The sequence below is a fragment of the Canis lupus genome, chromosome 12 (genome assembly GCF_003254725.2).
Source record: "Canis lupus dingo isolate Sandy chromosome 12, ASM325472v2, whole genome shotgun sequence".
NCBI classification, from domain to species: Eukaryota; Metazoa; Chordata; class Mammalia; order Carnivora; family Canidae; genus Canis; species Canis lupus.
The window spans coordinates 43156678-43171767 of NC_064254.1; the positions used below are offsets into that span (position 1 = coordinate 43156678).

Sequence of the window (15090 nt, forward strand, 5' to 3'; positions counted from 1 at the left end):
GCAAGCACAGTTGTTTTGTTCTTCTTTATAAATGAGCAACAGATGGGCCAGGGAAGATCCCATATATCTGCGACTCGGCTGGCTGTGTGCTCCGATGAAACAGAGCAGTAGGAAAGGCCTGAATTCTCAAGTTAGCACCATCATTTCCAGCTTTCTCTGTTCTTCATGTCCACTCTCTCTGGACACATCATGGTTCCCCACTTCTCCTTGCTCCATTTTCAGCCCCTTAAACTGATGCCAACTTTTCATAAATAAAAACATCTCATTCACACTTCCCCCAGAAATGCAAACATGTCCCTCCGGATTAGGGGAGGGAAAACTCTAGTCAGCAATCTCTGTATTTTCTTTGTAGCCTAGCAACGGCATGGGTGTGGTTGTGTTTCATTTTCTGTAACTGGCATTATAAATATAATAGTTTTGTTATATTTTTTATAAAATAAAAACAAACGACAAGATCAATTATGTCTTCTCAGATTTTACAATTGCCTCCTCCTACCCCACTCCTCTATCCCCCAGAGATTCTGGTATTTCTCTTAGAATCCTTTTCTCCAGTTGAGAATTGTTGCTCTGATTTCTCTGTCTTGAGCAGGACTGACTATGTAACTTGTGGGGCCCCATGCAACATGACTATACAGGTTCCAGTGTTAAAAAATTATTAAGAACTTCAAGACAGCAAGAGCAGAGCCCCGAAGGTAGAGCCTTTGTACGCTTGGGGTCCTGAATGACTACACAGATCAGAGCCGTGAAGTTGGCCATGAATCGTTAACTTTGCAGTTTCTGCTACTCCTGTGACTCACTCTGTGTTTCCTAACTCTGATTCCTAAGAGTAACTATCTGATTGGCTGAGATAAGCATTTTATTCCAAGATGTGTCACTGGTTGCTAGCAAGCCTATTTCCTGGAGGTCCCTTGGTCAGCTAAGTGTGTCACGACCAAGCAATTGTGTGTGACCAGGGTAAGAGGGTTGGAATGGGAATAGAGAGTGGATCTCCCCGGCACAGGACATGACCCTCGATGCAGCTGGGACAGTGGACGAGGCAGTTTTCCAAAGGAGGGTATGTAAGTAGGCAATCACTGACCTTGTTAGTACAAAATATAACAACGTGTATTTCCAGTTTGAGCCTGCTGTCTGTGTGTGTAAAATGGAGACACAATATTTTGGAGAGTAGTTTAGGGACTACAAATGAGAGAGTGGCCTAAACAAGTTAGATGTAAAGCCCTGACAAATAACTGTGATTGCCACCGCAACTGAGGGAGCTCAGACATAGAGAAAACTAATTTAATATTTCAAATGGCCCAACACTCAAAAATGTTATGTACAATGTTAGGCTATTAGGACTACGCTCTTGTGGTAGATCCTCAGGATGACTATTACCGTGAACTAGACAACACAGATTCCATGTTCTGAGGGCAGACACACACTAGGGATTGCAGCTTTGTTCAGATATACATAGGAGTTGCTATTAGAACTGAATGAGAACAAAGAGACAATCTACTTAATAGACTGTGGCTTGTGATATTTGTAATCTGTTGATGAAATAACATGTTTCATTAAAAAAAAAAAAAAAGAATTTTCTAACATTATCCCAAGAAAGGTTTAAGTGCCCTTGATTCTGTCAGGAACTAGGAATGATTATCCTGCTCTAGATCATTATTACTGTGATCACACCAGTTCTTCCTCTAGGCTTAAAAAGCTCATTCCTGTATTTTTTCCTCCCTGAGGATTTGTGTCTAATCAGTGATCTCCTTCCAATTTAACCACTGGATCTAGTCATGGGGTTTTAACCTCAGGCCCTACTTTTTACCCTCCCCTTTCCCTTGTCCCACTTAAGCTGAATTTTATAATCTGTACAAGAATTTAAATTGGTCACATGAAGAGTTTTGAAACATTAAGGATTTTGAATTCCAACAGTGGTATCAGTAGCTTTTGATGTTCAGGAACTTTCCCCCGTATGTGAGACTGTGTGTGTGTTTAAAGAATATTAAAAAAAAAAAAAAAAAATTTAGGTTTACAACAGTATAAGAAAAAGTTCAAATTGCAAAAGCCAGGAGTTAGACCATATGGAAATTCTGACACAGTCTTATGTGATAAATGCTACTCACCAAATGAATTATTACAAAGAAACTTTCTCATTATTCAGTACTCAAGGGAATTGGGAAAATAAAAGTTTAAAAACTAGGGCCTTGGGGGAAAAAAAAAGAAGCCCATGTCGGGGAATTTGGTGAGTAGGTGAGGATTGTTGGTTAAACTGGGAATGCCTGCTTTCTTTGTTGTAGCAGGCACAGGCAGAATGGGCATGCATCTGCATAATCCTATTATGTGCTGCCTGCTACACTTAGCATTCCCAATGACCACTTAACATTTATCAGAATCACTACAATCACAGAATCACTACACACACCATCTTAGCAGTTTCAACAGATTTCCAAAGATCGGTGGCAGCCCTAAGTAAGATAGATTCTACTACCTACTCTACAAATACTTAATTGAAGAATGTGTGCTTATATGTACGGGCTACTATATGTTTGTGTACTTAGCCAGCATGTTGTAGAAAACTGTTTGTTTTTTTAACAGTTGTTTCTAGGCAGAAGTAATTTCAAAACCCTTTAGTTTAGTTTTTTTTTTTTTTTTGAATGTCAGCTACTGCACAGATACAAAAAGTCACATGCTTAGAGAAAATGGAATTATAAGCAGCCTTAGGATATTACCCTTTCCCTTCCACCATTCAAAAATCAATTAACTTTCCATTTCGGTACAACACACTAGGACAAGGAAAGAGCTCATAAGAAAAGCAAGATTTCAAAAATGTGATGAGGAGTTTATCAAAATGCCTTAAACAGTTCTTAATGTGGGGAGAAGAATTTTTAACTCACGGATATTCCAGTGCTCTCAGGAGTTTTGGGAGAACATATTATCATAGGTTTTGAAAACCATCAATCTCATGAAGAAAAAAAATCTAAATATGTTTAGTACTAGGAAAAATGATACCTTATTTTCTCTCCCCATGTAGGTGAAAGCTACAGAACTATATTTTAACCATTAGTTTGTCAATGAAGAGTGAAAAAATAATAATTTCCTGTGGGTCCAGATTGGTACAAATGGAATTTTGAGCACTTTCAAGAGCTTCCTGTTTGGATTTTGCATAGTATGGTAGAGCTCTGATTTTCTGATGATCCGAAATTCACTTTGGACTATGGCTAATATGATCAGATATCCCATTTTCCTGGGTCAGTCACGGTTTGTGCCTGGTATCTTGGTATCCCATCTGCTTTACTATTAGTCCAGAATGCATTAAAAAATTTTTAATGATGCCTTATTAATAGTGGCATTAAAATAAGCCAGGGTATTAGATAGACCTCCATTTTGTAGTTTCAGTTTCTGATACAGTGTTATTTAGTAGCATGTAAAACACGCATGTAGTGATCATAGTTCACACTCAACATGCAGTTAAACGTGAAGGATGACCAGTGACAAGTCTTTTTGTTTTTTGTATATTTTTCATTGAAGTTCAATTTGCCAACATGAAGTATAACACCCAGGGCTCATCCCACAAAGTGCCCCCCTCAGTGCCCATCACCCAGTCACCCCATCCCCCCGCCCACCTCCCCTTCCACTATCCCTTGTTCGATTCCCAGAGTTAGGAGTCTCTGATTTTCTATCACCCTCACTGATGTTTCCCACTCATTTTCTCTCCTTTCCCCTTTATTCCCTTTCACTATTTTTTATATTCCCCGAATGAATGAGAACATATAATGTTTGTCCTTCTCCGATTGACTTACTTCACTCAGCATAATACCCTCCAGTTCCATCCACATTGAAGCAAATGGTGGGTATTTGTCGTTTCTAATGGCTGAGTAATATTCCAGTGTATACATAGACCACATCTTCTTTATCCATTCATCTTTCGATGGACACCGAGGATCCTTCCACAGTTTGGCTATTGTGGACATTGCTGCTAGAAACATCGGGGTGCAGATGTCCCGGCGTTTCATTGCATCTGTATCTTTGGGGTAAATCCCCAGCAGTGCAATTGCTGGGTCATAGGGCAGTTCTATTTTTCACTCTTTGAGGAACCTCCACACAGTTTTCCAGAGTGGCTGTACCAGTTCGTATTCCCACCAACAGTGCAAGAGGGTTCCCCTTTCTCCACATCTTCTCCAAAATTTGTGGTTTCCGGTCTTGTTAATTTTCCCCATTCTCACTGGTGTGAGGTGGTATTTCATTGTGGTTTTGATTTGTATTTCCCTGATGGCAAGGGAAATGGAACATTTTCTCATGTGCTTGTTGGCCATGTCTGTGTCTTCCTCTGTGAAATTTCTGTTCATGTCTTTGCCCCTTTTCATGATTGGATTGTTCCTTCAGTGTTGAGTTTAATAAGTTCTTTATAGATCTTGGATACTAGCCCTTTATCTGATATGTCATTTGCAAATATCTTCTCCCATTCTGTAGGTTGTCTTTGAGTTTTGTTGACTCTATCTTTTGCTGTGCAGAAGCTTTTTATCTTGATCAAATCCCAACAGTTCATTTTTGCTTTTGTTTCCCTTGCGTTCATGGATGTATCTTGCAAGAAGTTGCTGTGGCCAAGTTCAAAAAGGGTGTTGCCTGTGTTCTCCTCTAGGATTCTGATGGCTTCTTGTCTCACATTTAGATCTTTCATCCTTTTTGAGTTTACCTTTGTGTATGGTGTAAGAGAATGGTCTAGTTTCATTCTTCTGCACCTGGCTGTCTGTCCAATTTTCCCAGCACCATTTATTGAAGAGACTGTCCTTTTTCCAGTGGATAGTCTTTCCTGTTTGTCAAATATTAGTTGACCATAGAGTTGAGGGCCCAGTTCTGGGTTCTCTCTTCTGCTCCATTGATCTATGTGTCTGTTTCTGTGCCAGTACTACAGTGTCTTGATGACCACAGCTTTGTAGTACAACCTGAAATCTGGCATTGTGATGTCCCCGGCTCTGGTTTTCTTTTTCAATATTCCCCTGGCTATTCAGGGTCTTTTCTGATTCCACACAAATCTTAAGATTATTTGTTCCAACTCTGTGAAGAAAGTCCATGGTATTTTGATAGGGATTGCACTGAATGTGTAAATTACCACACATTGTCGGTAGCATTGAATTTTCATGATATTAATTCTTCCAATCCATGAGCATGGAATATTTTTCCATCTCTTTGTGTCTTCCTCAATTTCTTTCAGAAGTGTTCTGTAGGTTTTAGGGTATAGATCCTTTACCTCTTTGGTTAGGTTTATTCCTAGGTATCTTATGTTTTTAACTGCAATTGTAAATGGGATTGACTCCTTAATTTCACTTTCTTCAGTCTCATTGTTAGTGTATAGAAATGCCACTGATTTTGGGCATTGATTTTGTATCCTGCCACACTGCCAAATTGCTTTATGAGTTCTAGCAATCTTGGGGTGGAGTGTTTTGGGTTTTCTAGGTACAGTATCATGTCATCTGCAAAGAGGGAGAATTTGACTTCTTCTTGGCCAATTTGAATGCTTTTTATTTCTTTTTGTTGTCTGCTGAGGCTTGGACTTCTAGTACTATATTGTATAACAGTGGTGAGAGTGAACATCCCTGTCGTGTTCCTGATCTTAGGGGAAAGGCTCCCTGTGTTTCCCCCATTGAGATGATATTTGCTGTGGGCTTTTGTAGATGGCTTTTAAGATGCTGAGGAATGTTCCCTCTATCCCTACACTCTGAAGAGTTTTTTTTTTTTAAAATATTTTATTTATTTATTCATGAGAGACACAGACTGAGAGAGAGAGAGAGGCAGAGACACAGGCAGAGGGAGAAGCAGGCTCCATGCCTGGAGCCTGATGTGGGACTTGATCCCGGGACTCCAGGATCACACCCTGGACCAAAGGCAGGCGCCAAACCGCTAAGCCACCCAGGGATCCCCCACTCTGAAGAGTTTTGATCAGGAATGGATGCTGTATTTTGTCAAATGCTTTCTCTGCATCTATTGAGAGGATCATATGGTTCTTGTTTTTTCTCTTGTTGATATGATCAATCACATTGATTGCTTTACAAGTGTTGAACCAGCATTGTGTCCCGGGGATAAATCCCACTTGGTCATGCTGAATAATCTTCTTTTATTTTTAAGATTTTATTTATTTATTTATGGCAGACACACACACACAGAGAGAGAGAGAGAGAGAGAGAGGCAGAGACACAGGCAGAGGGAGAAGCAGGCTCCATGCAGGGAGCCCAACATGGGACTCGATCCCAAGACCTCAGGATCTCGCTGTGGGCTGAAGGCGGCGCTAAACCACTGAGCCACCCGGGGTGCCCTGAATAATCTTCTGAATGTACTGTTGGATTCTATTGGCTTGTATCTTGTTGAGAATTTTTGCATCTGTGTTCATCAGGAATATTGGTCTATAATTCTCCTTTTTGGTGGGGTCTTTGGTTTTGGAATTAAGGTGATGCTGGCCTCATAAAACAAGTTTGGAAGTGTTCTGTCCCTTTCTATCTTTTGGAACAGCTTTAGTAGAATAGGTATTGTTTCTTCTTTAAACGTTTGATAGAATCCCCTGAGAAGCCATCTGGCCCTGGACTTTTTTGTCTTGGGAGGTTTTTGATGACTGCTTCAATTTCCTCCCTGGTTATCCTCCTGTTCAGGTTTTCTGTTTCTTCCTGTTCCAGTTTTGGTAGTTTGTGGTTTTCTGGAAATGCGTCCATTTCTTCTAGATTGCCTAATTTATTGGCATATAGCTGCTCATAATACGTTTTTAAATTGTTTGTATTTCCTTGGTATTGGTGGTGATCTCTCCTTTCTCATTCGTGATTTTATTAATTTGAGTCTATTCTCTTTTGTTTTTAATAAGGCTGGCTAATGGTTTATCTATCTTATTAATTCTTTCAAAGAACAAACTCCTGGTTTTGTTGATCTGTTCCACAGTTCTTCTGGTCTCTATTTCATTGAGTTCTACTCGAATCTTTATTAACTCTCTTCTTCTGCTGGGTGTGGGATCTATTTGATGTTTTTTCTCTAGCTCCTTTAGGTGCAAGGTTAGCTTTTGTATTTGAGTTCTTTCCAGTTTTTTGATGGATGCTTGTATTGCGATGTAGTTCCTCCCTCAGGACTGCTTTTGCTGTATCCCAAAGATTTTGAATGGTGTGTCTTCATTTTCATTCGTTTCCATGAATCTTTTTAATTCTTCTCTAATTTCCTGGGTGACCCAGTATGTGGTCTATTCTGGAGAAAGTTCCATGTGCACTTGAGAAGAACGTGTATTCAATTGCATTCAGATGCAAGGTTCTGTATGTATCTGTGAAATCCATCTGGTCCAGTGTATCATTTAAAGCTCTTGTTTCTTTGGTGATGTTGTGCTTAGAAGATCTGTCATTTGCAGAAAGTGCCATGTTGAAACCTTCTACTATTAGTGTATTATTATCTAAGTATCTCTTTACTTTGGTTATTAGTTGATTGATATACTTGGCAGCTCCCACATTAGGGGCATAAATATTCATGATTGCTAGGTCCTCTTGTTGGATAGATCCTTTTAGTATGATATAGTGTCCCTCTTCATCTCTTACTACAGTCTTTGGGATAAACTTTAATTTATGTGATATGAGGATTGCTACCCCAGCTTTCTTTTGAGGACCATTAGAAGGTAAATGGTTCTCCAACCTTTCATTTTCAGGCTGTAGGTGTCTTTAGGTCTAAAATGAGTCTCTTGTAGACAGCAAATAGAAGGGTCTTGCTTTTTTACCCAGTCTGAAACCTTGCGTCTTTTGATGGGATCATTTAGCCCATTCACATTCAAAGTAACTATTGAAAGATATGAATTTAGTGTCATCGTAATACCTACTCAGTCCTTGTTTTTGTGGATTATTTCTTTGGGCTTCCTCTTTCTTCTACAGGGTCCCCCTTAATATTTCTTGCAGAGCTGGTTTGGTGGTCACATATTCTGTTGGTTTCTGCCTATCTTGGAAGTTCTTTATCTCTCCTTCTACTCTGAATGAGAACCTTCTGGATATAGTATTCTTGGCTGCATGTTCTTCTCATTTAGTACCCTGTATATTTCCTGCCAGCCCTTTCTGGCCTGCTCAGTCTCTGTGGAAAGATCTGCTGTTAATCTAATTTTTTCTCCCCATATAAGTTAGGGATCTCTTCTCTCACTGCTTTAAGGATTTTCTCTTTATCTTTGGAATTTGCAAGTTTCACTATTAAATGTCGAGGTGTTGAACAGTTTTTATTGATTTTGGGGGGGAAACCTCTCATCTCCTGGATATGAATGCCTGTTTCTCTCCCCATAGTAGGGAAGTTCTCAGCTATGATTTGTTCAAATATGCTTTCTGGCCCTCTGGCCCTCTCAGCGTTCTCTGGGACCCCAATTATACATATATTTTTCCTTCTGAGGCTGTCATTTATTTCCTTTAACCTTTCCTCATGGCGTTTTAATTGTTTTTCTCTTTTTTCCTCAGCTTCCTTCCTTGCCATCAGAACTTGTCTTCTATGTCGCTTGTCTTCTATGTTGCTCACTCTTTCTTCTACCTCATTAACCCTCGTGTTAGGACCTCGAATTTGGATTGCATCTCATTTAATTGATTTTTAATTTCAGCCTGATTAGATCTAAATTCCGCAGTCATGAAGTCTCTTGCATCCTTTATGCTTTTTTCCAGAGCCAGTAGCTTTCCAGTAGCTTTATAATTGTGCTTCTGAATTGGTTTTCTGACATTGAATTGTAATCCAAAATCTATAACTCAGTGGCAGAGAGCACTGTTTCTGATTCTTTCTTTTGTGGTGAATTCTTCCTTCTAGTCATTTTGCTCAGTGCAGAGTAGCTGTGTGAGTGGGCTGAGTCAATAATATCAACCACGACCCTAGTAAATTTCACCCTAGATTATTCTGATGAGGTCAGAGGCCAGAAATTGAAAACAAAGATCAGAATGAAATAAAACAAAAAGACCATCAAAATGAAAAACAAATGTTAAAGCAAAGTAGTAAAAAATAAAAGGCTAAGAATCCCCAAGAAGAAGAGGAAAAAAAAAAAAAAGAGAGAAAAGAAAAAAATGGGGAGGGGTACTGGGAGATAGTGGTGGTGACGAAGTTGTAGTGGAAGGAGAATGTAGTCTACCTGAGAGGTTCTAGAGAGTGATCCTATTGTTTCTGAATATATTAAGTTCTGTAGGTTAGAAGATACTCAGTCCCAGATTTATATAAACGAGAAATACTTGTACAAATCCCCAACATTGACTACCAAAATATAAATGAGATAAAAGACGGGGGCAGAATGGGAATGAGGAATCTCACAGAATGAACCAGCACGGTATACCACTTGGTTCTGGGTGCATGCTGGTCATGTTTTAGAAGGTATTAACTTCCTCCACTGTAGAACAAAATGAGGCAGAGAAAACAAAAAACAAAACAAAACAAAACAAAAAAACATCTTGTATATCTCCCAAAATTAAGTTGAGTATGTTGAAAGGAATCTAGAAGTGGAAAATATATCTAAGACCTGTACTTGTAGAAATATGAAAGTCAAAAAAGAAGAATCTTAAAAATGAAGAGGTGGTAAAATATTGTAGTTAAGGTGAGAAAAGAAAAAAAATTGGAAATTTACAGTCTGATATAAAAACAAATGTACTAGAAAAAGGAAGAAAAAAAAAAAAACAGGAGGGGTATCATCTAGTTCTATATACTATAAATCCCTCAACCTCCCCTGGAGCTTTCCAGCACTGCTTGGTCAAGAACTTGCTCTTCCCCTGTCCTTCCAGCTGGTATTCTGGGGAAGGGACTGCTGTGCTAATTCTCAGGTGTGTGCACCTGGGGGAGCTGCCCTACCCCCCCGCCGGGTGCCGGGCTCACTGGGACCTGGTTACCTCATGAGGCCCCTGCTCCCTGGTGGCCCTGTTCCGTCACAGGCACAAGGTGACACCAGGAGGAACAACAGCACTGGCTGCAGCCAGCTCCCTAGCCCTGGAGTCAGCTCCCGCAGTAACCACCGCAGTTCCCAGGCCACACTGGCCTGGATGCTCCCAGGGTGGGGGCGTTGACCCGCCACAGCTCGGGGGTGCCCAGCAGTAGAGTGTCCTCACTGTCCTGTGCCCTCCCTGCCTCTGCCTGTCCCAGGGGAGCATAGGATCCCAGCTGTGTCCCCTCGGTGCCCTGGGGTCCGGGGCCTGCGCGCTGGAATCCCGCTCCCGGGCCGGGGCTCCCCAAGGCAGCAGGGCGCAGCCCCCTCCGCCCCGAGCCCCTGCCTGACTCACCGGCTTCTCCCCGAGGCCCCGCTGGGGCGCTCCAGCCCTTTACCGCGCTAGGCCCGTGGGGTGTGGGGCGCTCTCCCCCGGGCGCACCTCCTCTGTTAGTGACCCCCGGAGACTAGAGGCCTCTCCGCCCCTCCTGCAATCCTGCCCGGGTTCCCTGCTAAGCGCCTTGCCGACCGGGAAGAACCCGGTGCAGATTTTTAAAGTTCCCACTTTTCCAGTCTGAGCCTTCCTGTCCTGGAGGCTCCCCCAGGCCTTAGCCCGGCTCCTCTGGGGGCCCCTCCCCTACTTGATTCTGTTTTATTTTTTTCCGCCTTCCTACCTTGTTAGAAGCGAAAACCCTTCTCTCTGTAGCATTCCAGCTGTTCTCTCTTCAAATCTCAGGTCAAAAAAAAAAAAAAAAAAAAAAAAAATCTCAGGTCAAATTCGTAGGTGTTCAGGATGGTTTGAAAGTTATCTAGGTAAGTGGTGGGGCCAGGTGAGTTGAGGACCCTACTCCTCTGCCATCTTGCCCCCTTTCGACCAGTGACAATTTATTGTTCCTTGGCTGACTTTTTCCAGAGATAATTTTTTATTTCATTTTTAAAAAGATTTTATTTATTTATTCATGAGAGACAGAGAGAGAGAGGCAGAAACATAGGCAGAGGAAGAAGCTGGCTTCCTGCAGGGATCCTGGTACAGGACTCAGTCCTGGGACCCTGGGATCACACCCTGAGCATCCAAGGCAGATGCTCAATGGCTGAGCCACCCAGGCATCCCTCCAGAGAGAATTTAACTAACACCTGTATTAACTATCTAGTACTACATACTAAACCACCCCAAATATAGTGGCTAAAGATAATAAACCATTCTTATGGTTTACTAATTCTGTGGATTGACCGGCTGCTCTTCTATTAATCTCATCAGGGCTTACTTGTGTGGCTCACTTAGTTGGTGACTGGAATATGTTTGAAGGCCCAAAATGACTTCACTCATATGTCTGTGGTTTTGGTACTGGCTGTCAGCTGGCATGATATGGTACTCCTCCATGTGGCCTCTATCTGGACTTTTTCATAGCATGATGGTCTCAGGGTTCCATGGTAGAAGCTGGAAGCCTTACTACTAAGGCTTAGGCTCCTGAATTCATACAACATAATCTTTAATACATTCTATTGGTCAAAGCAAGTTCAAGAGAATGGATAAACAGATACCATCTCTTGATGGAAGAGTGACAACATTTCATTGCAAAAGAGCATTTACACAGAAAAGCAGGCTTTGTTGGAGGCCATTATTATACTGATCTACCACACCTTATTTTAAAGGGTAGCACATACAGCTCTTCCTAATAAATTGAGGTATGCTTACATACAAGTAGCTGGGGACACCTGACTCATTCTTTCTCTAATGGTGGAGAGAGAAGTATCTGATAATATTAACTCCACTGGCCACTTGATGTACCAGCTGGTTGTATCTTTTTCTACACTGAGATGCATGCACAAAGCTCCTGGATCTCTACCCTGAAGCGTTGCTGAGAAACATGGACAAAAGTAGATTAGGCAAGCATGAAATGTGTATAGGAAACAGAAGCCAAGGAGTTCTACAAACATTGATTTAATTTTTTAGTAATACTTTACCCTTTTGCAATAAATAGTTTAAGAAGCACTGAACTTTTAAAAAGTTCAAGACTAGGGCACCTGGATGGTTCATTTGGTTAAGCTTCTGACTCTTGGTTTCAGCTCAGGGTATGATCTCAGGGTAGTGAGATTGAGCCCTGCCTTGGGCTCTGCATTCAACATATTTACTTGAGATTCTCTCCCCCTTCATTTGCTGCTCTCCCTGCTCTTGTGCACTCGTGTGCAGTTTTGCTCTTTCTTTCAAATAGATTAATTAAATTAAACTAAAAATGAAAAACAAAAAGTTCATGATTATGATGAATATGGAACTTGCACAAGATACTTGCTAACATTTAATAACTTTGGAGCCACAATGACAATACTATTTCAGAACCAGAAGATACAAATATGATCAAAATCTTCAATATCTACCTAAAAAACAGTAGGATTTTAGAAATAGTGTGCCCAAAGATAATAATTTAACATACAAAGTTGCAGATGTTAAGTTTACATAAGACCTCATAAAGCATGACTTAAATGACTTTTCATTTAGATCAGATAACTGCCTCACTCATATATACAAGTTTTTGTGCATATGTGAGAAATGAATCATTAATAGCTAACATGTTTGCACAGTACTAAAAAAAGTGCAAATAGTTAAATGACATCAATATGACATCAGTATCAGCAAAGGCTTCAATACAAAATCAATTGAATTCATGAATAATTTTATTTTTTAATCTAATTCGTGAAATTACAGAATTTTATAGTTTCATTCTATCAAAAATAAAATACAGCTCATTACTATAAATGTGAAATCATTTTAAAAGTTCATCATTGAAGGAAAATTCATTGCTTTTGTAGTGAAAATACAAATAAAATTTTGGTGAGTAAGGCATCATAAAAAACAATTTTTCTAAATTAAAAAATCTATAGATCAGAAATATACTTGGAATTGGTGGAGGCATGGTTCAGAGCTGATGGTGAAAAAAATTTAGCAGGGTAGTATAGAATTTCTCTTTTGGCTGCCCATCAAAAATTGGATTTTTAAAATGTTTGATGCTTTAAAGGACTCATTTTTTTTTAAGATTTTATTATTTATTCATGAGAGACACACAGAGAGAGAGAGAGAGAGAGAGAGAGAGGCAGAGATATAGGCAGAGGGAGAACAGACTCCATGCAAGAAGCCCAACGTGGGACTTGATCCCAGGACTCCAGGATCATGCCCTGAGCTGAAGGCAGGTGCTAAACCACTGAGCCACCCAGGCATCCCCAAAGGACTGATTTTTAAGTTAACCTATTCTACCATGATATTAGGTCTTTTTGAAAACAAATCTTTTATATTAATTAGAGTTGCATTTTTGTCCAAAATCGCTAAGACATATTTAGTCAAATAATCAACAAATGCAGTGAAGAAGGTTTAACTTTGAAGTTTTTAGCAAATTTCAGTTAATAAAAATTTGTAAATATGAAATATTATTGTACTTAAAGCAAAAAAGGAAATGAACAAATTAAACCAAGAGAGTTCTAATAGCGTACAAGAAAGAATTTTGAAATCACATAATTGTAATTTGGAATATCTTGACCTAAAGAGAAACTTTTGATGTAGCTTATATTTTAATCATGTAAATTTATATTTTGCCCTGGAATGAAACAAAATTAATAAAACTTAAAGATACTGTAGTATCTAAATTCGGCAAAATATACAAATGAATAATGAGTAGAGGTAGCTCACTGATGAGTTCTGTCTTATAAAAATATTTCCTGAAGAAAGATAATCTAAATGGAGGCAATAAGTTTTTGAGGAAATATTATGAAAGGTAATGTTAAAAAATGTAATTGGCACTATCATCCATTTGTCGGAAGTTTTTGAATTTATCAGTTAGAAAGAGTATTTTTTCTATTGAAAATATCATGATCTATAGAAATGAATCAAATGAAAATACAATTAACTATAATTTTAACCTCTGAAGAAGATTTCAGGCATTTTGATGAAAAAAAAAATGACTACCTTGAAAACTTTTTTTTTCAGAAAATGCTATTAATAAAGATAATTAGAGAAATTACATAAATACATCATAAGTACTATTACTGCTTTTATTTTATTAAAGATTTTATTTATTTATTCATGAGACACAGAAAAAGAGAGAGGCAGAAACACAGACAGAAGGAGAAGCAGGCTCCCACCGGGAGCCGATGCAGAACTTGATCTGGACCCTAGGATCAAGCCTTGAGCCAAAGTCAGACGTTCAACCACTGAGCCACCCAGACGTCCCTGCTGCTTTTACATTTTTAATGTTTAGGTAATTGATATAGAGAAGGTTTTTGACATTTTTATTAAATATATACTGATGTAATGGATATTAATATTTTTATTTGATTTATAAATAGATCTTTAAGTTTACAAAAATAGTAAGCATTTAATAAATATAACAGCAAAAAATAAATAAATAAATAAATAAATATAACAGCTATCACAACAAATAAATTGATAATAAAATGTTAATTTAGTATTAATTATATCAACATTTTATAAGTATAAATATATTTCATATATATGGGTGTATATAAATAAAAATATATTTATTTCAAAAATGTTTTAAATATAAATATTTTATAGATCCACTATAAAATTAATTTCTGTCCAATATATAAGTATTATAAAAATTATGTATTTTCAATTACTTTTATTGAGCCCTTTTAATCTGAAACACAATTTTTATTTAGATAATGAATGAATCATGTTATTTATGGTTCTTTTCACATTTGGTCCATAGCCATTTCTTTCAGAACTCCCCCAGTCTTCATATTTATAATCTGACAAATCTAAACTTCTGCTTCAGCAAGTGTTAGTGTTGGTAGCTTCAAGTGTTAGTAAGCATGAAATTGCCTCCACGGTCAAAATAATGTGAAGTGTCAGAGTTCTGTGGCAATGTGATAATTAATAATTATGCTAAGAAATAATAATTATGAGAAGCAATAATTATTATTTGTCATTCTATTTATTGTTGTGTTTTTTTTATTTTCTGGGATAAAAGAAATTGTATTTTTGGAACTTAGGCTTCAGTGTAACACTACTAACAGTCTGGAAGACTGCAAATATGGATCATTAGTACTTATAATATATTTGACTCCTATAGCAGTTTCCAAAGGGCTCAAAGCGACTTTACATACATTAGGTTATTTATCCTCATTGCTTCTAGTGAAGTAGATTTTAAAGCCCATTGTGTCCATTCTATTGAGGTTAAGTCTCATGTTTCTTGTACTTCTTCAGAAAAGTATGTCTA

The 15090-nt window shown here is 38.7% G+C and overlaps 1 long non-coding RNA gene across 1 annotated transcript in view; it reads left to right on the forward strand.

The window, feature by feature from the left end:
• The first annotated feature begins 932 nt into the window (after positions 1-932).
• Positions 933-15090, forward strand: part of LOC112658651 (uncharacterized) — a 165730-nt gene continuing 151572 nt past the window's right edge. Inside the window, exon 1 of the long non-coding RNA XR_003135862.3 lies at positions 933-1054. This is a non-coding gene — a long non-coding RNA (uncharacterized LOC112658651). The remainder of the gene's footprint in view (positions 1055-15090) is intronic.